We start from the raw sequence: 7999 nt of genomic DNA on the forward strand, positions 1-7999 counted from the left end.
TGGCTATACGAGCCGTGTTCAAACCCAAGAGAGAGGAACAGAAAGGGTGAGGTTGGCAGCTTTCCTTCTGCGCTACTTTACTGATAGGGACGCGGTTATCTCGGCCAGAAGCACGAGGCGCACCAGTCGGCCTGTGGCTGTGCGATAAGCCCCTACCAGCCAGACCCGCCCTGCTCCGGCGGCGGTCCTCCATCTAGTCCTGACCGCCTCCAGGCTGCAGGCCTCCCGGCCTCCTAATTTCCGATTCCGCGTTCCGAACTTTGAGACTATGGGAGACCTGCTGCAATGCCTCATTAGGTGACCAGCCTGTCACAGGGGAAATCTTACATGGTTATTCCCTGCGGGCTGCACACCCAGCGTGCCAGCATGGTGCTTCACAAGGATCTTAGCAATTGGACACGTGGTCTTATTAAAACAAATGTCATGCAACCTGGTGGTGGTAGCAGCCTTTCCTTGCAAGGCTCTGTAACCCTTGAACAGCAAGGATCCTGCACATTCACCCGCTCAAGGCCTGTGCTGCATCTCCTCCTGCACCTCACCTTCCTAGTCTGGGGGAGCACTGTGTGTCTGTGATGTATACCTTTGATTCCATGATTCTGTGTGCACATGATGCAGGTGTGTAAGTGTTGGGGAAAGTGGAGGTGCACTCTCTTCACTGCAGAGTACAAGAGGAAAAACTGCTTTGGCAGTAATTTGTAATGCTCATTAACCACATACTTTGCACAGTGAATGAATTAAACCACAGTACATGAGCACCTGCCCTTTTCTAGTTCTCCAACATGCAGGGGAGCTTCCATTTTCCCCGAATCATGCTCAGTGCTGGCTGTGAGTGTCCATGGGCTGCACTTAGCTCCCATGGCTGTCAGACATCTGATTGGAAGGGCCACCTGGCTTGTACCATGAGAGGATAAAATTGCTTATTCTGTTTCCTGTAACTCTGTCGCAGAGAGCAAAAGCTCATTGGACAGGCTTAACTTGAAGGCATAAGAAGCAATGTGGTTGAAGGAGACAGAAAATGGAGAATGGACTCTGAATCAGCCGATTTGTATTAAGAGCTTGCTCTGTCTTTATAAAAATACAGTTTTGTTTTGGTTTTTTTTCCTGGTTTGGAGAAAAAAGATACAAGTGATACACTGGCAAGAAGTGCACTCTGACAGATGAATAAACTGTACTCTCCAGAGCTGTAAGGCTGAAAAGAACATTGCAGAGATAATGCGTGCTTGGCTTGGGAGAAGTCCTGTGCATCAGAAACACAGCCCTCTAAAGGTTGTTCTGAACTTTGGAGCGTTCAGTCGATTTGATATATCTTGAATTATTTAAATTTCCATTCACTGCAATTGAATAACATTGCAGTTAGTGATTTTAAATGTAGCTGAATTAATTGTCACATTTTGTTAAGTTCCCTTTTGTCTTCCCTTTGTCCTTTTTTTAATTTCAAAGGCCTCAGCTAATGCAGAAGGCTCATCGCCCCAGTACATTGGAGAGATGAGTCAGAGCTGCTTGAATGGCCTTAGACCTACTTCTGCCTATTAACCATCGTGATGCAAGTTTGAAGCAATGTTACTTGCATACTAAAGAATAAGCCTAGGAAAGCTACAGCTTCCTTTTTAAGCTCTGTTCTTCTGACCCTCTTGGTTGCAGCCTTTCATGGAAAACAAGTCACATTCACATACATGCAGCTGTAATAAATTACCTAAATCTAGCAAGAAGGGTGAATTCATATAGGCAAGGGGGTGAGCTTTATGAGATGGCTGTGGCCATATATCCTTATATATTAATGACAGCACTTTGAATAATGGCATTAGCCTCGAATTTCCATCCCACATTTGACTTAAATATACCCAAGTGAAAGCTGTTCCCAGACAGCTGCATGCATCAGGGCTGCTATGGACTCATGTTCCTCTGCCCAATGCCAGCACTGCGAGCCAGACTGGTGCCACTGGTGCCACTATCCCCTGTCCCTGCCAGCTGGACACACCCTGAGCTCAGGCACTGCTCTTTTTGTCAGAGCTGGTTCTAATGCTGATGCCTCATGCCACGGGCAGTAATAAAGCCTGTGATCTGTCTCATCTCCAAAAAGCAAACCAAACATGCTGCCCATATTAATAGAAGAAAGGCCTGCAGCTATGACTTTGAGAATGTATGATGGGAAAATAAATTACACTCTTTCTGATAATAAGCCTGTCAAAGCCTTTTAGGATGCTGCATGTTGGTCTGTAACTTTTCAAATTTCAGCTGAGGGCAAATTCCTCCCTTGCCTGAATCCAATAGCTTATTTTTGTGTCATCCCTCCAACTCTAGTTTTCTCTGTCATGCTCTATTGCAAGCTATATATAGGAACAGAGCAACTGTCAGCTTGGAAAAGTACATGGCTCCTTACGTACACAGCATGGATTAGAAGTCTGTTAGAAGGTCACTGTCTCAAAATGGGTAACAATATACCCATACATGAAAGGAGAAAAGATGTGTATCTCCCAGTTTCTTTCCATCCTTTATTCTAGTAATGAAAGTCTAAATTCAGGATTTTGTATTCACTTTCTGGTTTACGCATGCCATCCTATGTACTAACACCATCAATGTGCAAAACAAATGCTTTTTTACTCAGACTTTCAGTGCCCAATGTTATAGTTGATGATTAATTTTACATTATAAGAGAATTATTCTTCCAGTATAAATCCTCCTGAGAAAGTGGTTTCCATTTAAAAGGCCAAATGCATTTGTTTTATTTCTGCATTCTTGTCTGCTCTTTACTGCAGTGGAACAGAATTTATTTCTTAGTGGATCAGACAAATGTTTCTTGCATATTTTCATGTACCCTTTGATATGATTTTCATTAACTCGAAACATCTTTTAATGAGAGAGCAAATCATAGACTAGACAGTAATCATCTCCTACAAATCACCCGCCCTTGACAGAATAAGGCATGCTTACAATTTACTCACCAGTGTGTGGTGGCAACCACTTCATGGTAAGACAGAATGCCAGTTTTATAAGTAATGTCCACAGATAAGCAGTTCTTCAGGCAGGATTCCCAAGAGCACAATTTGAAAGTTTTAAACAAAAAGTGACTTTATATTTTGGGCTTAGAAAAAAAAAGACTGAGGCTGGAACAGTAGCAAACATCTCCTGAGAAGTCAGTGCATGCTCATCACCTTGATGCTTGCAAGAAGTCTCAGCTCAACAGCAGGTGCCCACACAAGAGAAAAAAGCAATTTTCCCCCACGATTCAGTCCCCAGACTAACCACCACCTGCCGGCTTTTGAGAGGAGTTATCCTGGGCATTTGCATTGTGTTTGCCAACCTCAAGGCTTAGCACAGGACAAAAACATCATGAATTTAGCAGAAGTAGCAATTCAGATAAGTACAGGCTCTGCTGTCACTAAACTGGCAATTATGAGATAGTCTTTGCTCCTCGTCATCGTCAGCACTGGAAGTTTTGTCTCAGTTCAGCGAGAATTCAGTTTCATAAGCTCTCATTTGTCTTCTGTTTGACAGCTTACAGTGCTTTTTTTAAGCTGCACTGATGAACTGCTGTCAATGGAAAGACCTCCAACCACCAGAGGCATACCAAAGGATCAGCCAAAATCTACAATTCCTACATAGTTGGAAAATGCAGAGATTAATTATAAAAGGACTGGACCAGAATATGAGATCATCCTCTCAAATACTGCATGTGTTCAGGATTACAAATCCACATCTATCTATCTTTATCTCTGACCTTTAAGAGTAAATTTTCAGCGCAACCACAACTACTGGCAGGAGCAGCAGAAGCAGGAAAAAGAACACCGTGTGCTGGCAGGTGCTGACTTTTTACCTGCTGCAGGGCCGAGTGAGTTCTGCCTTCAGATAACACAGAATTTTACAATTCCAGCATCTGCTCTAGGCCTGTATTGTAACCACAGCTGTGAGGAGGAATGATCTTGTTCTAGATGTGATCTAAAAGCTGTGCTTCCTGCCAAGCAGTTGGTACGCTTCAGAATCCTACCACAATTCTTACATCTTTGTGTTTTGCTATTTAGGAGACTGAGGCTAACGTGACCTCTGTGAAACTGTTGCTCTGTGGTCTGGCTGCATTTTGGTGTCAAAGCATTGTAATGTACCACTAAAGCAACAGCATGGTTTAATAACATTGTACCTGCTGGGAAGAAATGAGCATGACGCTCATTCAATAGCTCAGACTAGTCTCAACCCCACTCTCATTGAGGAAAGGAACAGCTAACTAGGTCAGCAATCTGCATTTAGGTTCCACTTTCACTGTACAGTGATGGCAGAGGGCACCTGATGCCCTCTTTGTCTTTGACTCTACAGCATGACTTAGGCCTTTCTTACGCCTGAGAACTGACTTGGCTCCAATCCCAGAGGAAGCGAGAGGTACTTTTCTGCCAGGCTGGCTGCAGTACAGGCTCATTACTTTCAGGTCAGCCCAGAGCTCTGTAGTTCCCTGCTGTCCCAAGAACAGACTCAATGCAGGAATGCAATAAGACGATATCATCTTAGATCCCTTTTTGCACGTGTTATTAAATAACAGCTCTGTCCTGGCATTCATTAATGTATTGTGCCACTCAAGCTGGGAGCCTGACTGAGCTGTCTGCAGCAGAGGTGGCCAGCCAAAAGGATAGGGGCATCACTGTACAACACAGCCCAAGGACAAGAGCATCAGTGCCTCACCAGAATCAGCAGTCATGTGGAAGGCAGGAAGTGGCAAAGTCCAGTACAACTTGGAAGTACCAGCTGGTACGTCCATGGCTTGTGCTGGCACAAAGTCACAGTATACATACCCTCTCACCCAGCAAAGACAGTAAGTGAGCCAGCTGCATAACCGCACCTTCAGACACCTTACATTTTATCTGCAAGAGCATCCAGCTGGGAGAAATTTGTCAAGCATGTTCAAGAAACCCCATTCCTGGGTTGGGATTGGCAGCATATGGTGTCAAGCAATTGCTGAAATAGGGAATTTGTAGGACTTCAGAGACTTAAAAATCAGATGCACAGATGTAAGTGAGCCTGCAGTCCTTACCTGTTCTATCCCTCACACTTCAGTCACCACATGACTTTGTTTCAGTATTATCACTTATTTATGTAATAGGTAAGTATTTCTGCACATCCTCTCGTTTTCAGTGTCTCCTGCTATATATCCCCAAGCAGGTGAGACCCCTCTGCATGAACAGAACACTATTCAAAGGGCCAGACGCCTGACACAGTAGGCTGCCACTCCAGTACAGGTTTGGTATCAGGATGATTTGTGTGTGTCTGTGTGCAGGGGAGCAGTGGTTACAGACTGACTAGATGTTTTTATTTTTAATGCCAATAATGATTAAAAAAAAAACAAACACAACAGATACCCCACCCAAGTCACAGCACCCAGTTCAGCTGTTTAAGAGTATTAGAATATAACCACTGCAAACTCTTCCCAGCCTTCTGCTTCCTTGTGTTTTGGCCAGAAGGATAGCAAGCCATGTTACTGTATTTTGGTGGTAATACTGTTCCTTTAATCAATTAGTAAAGAGACTTGACTTTTAGAAAAAAGGTTGTTACAGATAAGAGATATTTTGAGGCTATCTAATTACATCTCAAAAGTGCAATAATAAGGAAAGAAGCTGCTCTGGGAATACAGGAAATGTTAGGATGCAAAAATACACCACTCAGTTTTACAGTCTGCTTATCATGTGCTATGTAATTGCAGTGCATATTTGATTTATACTAATTACATTTCAGTGGGTTGATTTGCTTTCTGACTGGAACAGAACTGCCACATTGTGAATTCAGCTTGCTTATGCCTTTTGTGCACAGTATCACGAGCCTTGTTCTTTTAAAAACAGAATATAACCAAAACAAAACTATAAAAGCCAGCATCCAAGCTGCACATTGTGGCTGATGAATATACTCAGTTTCTCTTTGTCATATTCACTTGTATGCAAACAGATTTTAAATTTGGCTCACTGGCTGCCACTCATAAGAATATATTTTAGGTGCAAGGAACGAAATATATGGCTTCTCAGCTGATGAGTGTGCAGCTGCCAAAAGGGATGAATTCAAGTCTCATGCTCTGCTTTTTATAACATTTTGGTAATTTGGTCCTGAGAAATATTCCAGATGCAACTAATTATCCTGTAATGAGGCTCCTAGAGCTGACCGTCAAACTGTTGAAGGTGTCCAACTTGTTATAAATAATGATTTCATTTTCTTTTAACTCTTCTTATGTAGATGCTAGCAATGTCCTATCAGTGAAGAGAGAGGAAGGAAAACACTGTAAGGTTTATGCAATTTAATTGTTGCAGCAACAAGGACAAATAGGATAACCAGGGCAAAAGCATTCTACTAGTCAGTTTTCAGTTTACAAATAATTACTTCCTTCTGTAACACCTAACTGTCATCTACAACAAATTAAGGAGAACTGGTTAATACCCATACAGCCCTTTTCTTCTTGTTCCTTAATAGTAGATGAAGACAATAAAATGTCTGTGAGCTGCTAAGCGTTACATAGAGGGATTCCAACATGCAGCAGGTATGATTTGCTAAGCTAGAACTGAAGTGCTTTGACCAGGAGTTGGAGAAGAACATCACAGATCGTCTGTAATCACTTACTCTGGCTCTGCCCAAAAGAGCAGAAGACCTGAAGGCATATGAAAAGCTTTCTTTAAAAAGGAAAAATAAACAAAACAAACAAACAAAACAAAACAAAAATAATCAAGCATCCATAGTTTTGAAATCACTTGTGAATGTAATTACTAGTGCTTAACTGCATTTTCATTTATCTTTGAAATATCTTTGAAATGAGATGGGTAAATAAGGCCTGGTAATGAGTAAGGGGGTATGTGAATTAAAACACATAGCACAATATTACACCTGCTGTGAGAGACTGTACTTGGCAATGGGGGAAGGCTAGCTACAGCTCTTAATTTATACTAAATAGAAAGCACTTTCATTTTTATAGTACCTAGAAATTTAACACCCCCTGGGGGGGATTTAGAGAATCCTGCAGATAAAAGAGACTTTTTTCCCCCCCAAAAAAAGCCACTGACAGAATAAAAAGCCACAGCCTCACATTTAAAAGGCACTACAGGACCTAAGAAAGATCTGAAACTTTTGATGAAATTCAGCCCAAGTTATCCTTACATATTAACAACAGTTTTCTGTTGTTTCTATTGCTTTCTATTACTGCAGACTGTCTCTCTGCAGAAAAAATAGTTGCTAGTGTGTTGATTATAAGAAATGCCACTAACATTCATAGCTTAGTGCAGAAAGACTTGGGTCTGAGTCTGTTCTATTAAGTCAAAAGGGCATTTTTTCCTACCTCTAGAAAACGATGCTCTGGTTTTTATTCTTTCAGTTCCCTCTCTCCAGAAGGCTTTCATCACGTACCTTGCGTTCCATAGAACTTCTGCAACTTAATTTACCCAGAGTGAGTTGTTACAGTATGTACCTAACCAACATCTGTCTTAAATCAATCCCTAAAGTTGAAAAGCAAATATACTGGAGAAGCAGGACTGTCCTCCTTCACTGTACTCTTGTTATTTGAAGCAGAATAATGCAAACGATTTGTGCCCAAGTAATGCCTCACACTTTCACTTGTAACAAACTCAATTATCCCAGGGATCTTAGCCTAGAACTATGTTAGCCTAGAACTATGCAAGGGAGGTTAGGTGGTAGAGATTTTCTTCCATCAAATTAGTTGAATACTTCTGAAGCAGCTATGAGGAAAAAGCCTTAATTGTGAACAAAATCAAGAATCTTTTGATTCCAGCTATCTTTGCTCTTCTGTCTTCTGAGCATCAGAAGTGTCTGGAAAACCAATATCAGGAGGTTCTTCTAGAAGTACATCAAGTAGGGTTATTAGCTTCTTGTAATATTCCATGCAAAGAAATGGCAACTGCTCACAAGATGACACATCTGGTAAACAGATAAGTATGTTCCTTTATTGGCTTCTGTTAGCTGCAGCAAAATGTTACTGAAGTGTGGAAGAACAACTAAGAAAAAGCACAAAACAGTACGCCATGCA

At 41.8% G+C, this 7999-nt stretch overlaps 1 protein-coding gene across 1 annotated transcript in view; it reads left to right on the forward strand.

Moving 5' to 3' along the window:
* Window positions 1-7999, forward strand: part of CPEB3 (cytoplasmic polyadenylation element binding protein 3) — a 111688-nt gene that overhangs the window by 229 nt on the left and 103460 nt on the right. The gene's annotated exons all lie outside the window — the stretch shown is intronic.

This window comes from Excalfactoria chinensis, chromosome 6 (assembly GCF_039878825.1).
Source record: "Excalfactoria chinensis isolate bCotChi1 chromosome 6, bCotChi1.hap2, whole genome shotgun sequence".
NCBI classification, from domain to species: Eukaryota; Metazoa; Chordata; class Aves; order Galliformes; family Phasianidae; genus Excalfactoria; species Excalfactoria chinensis.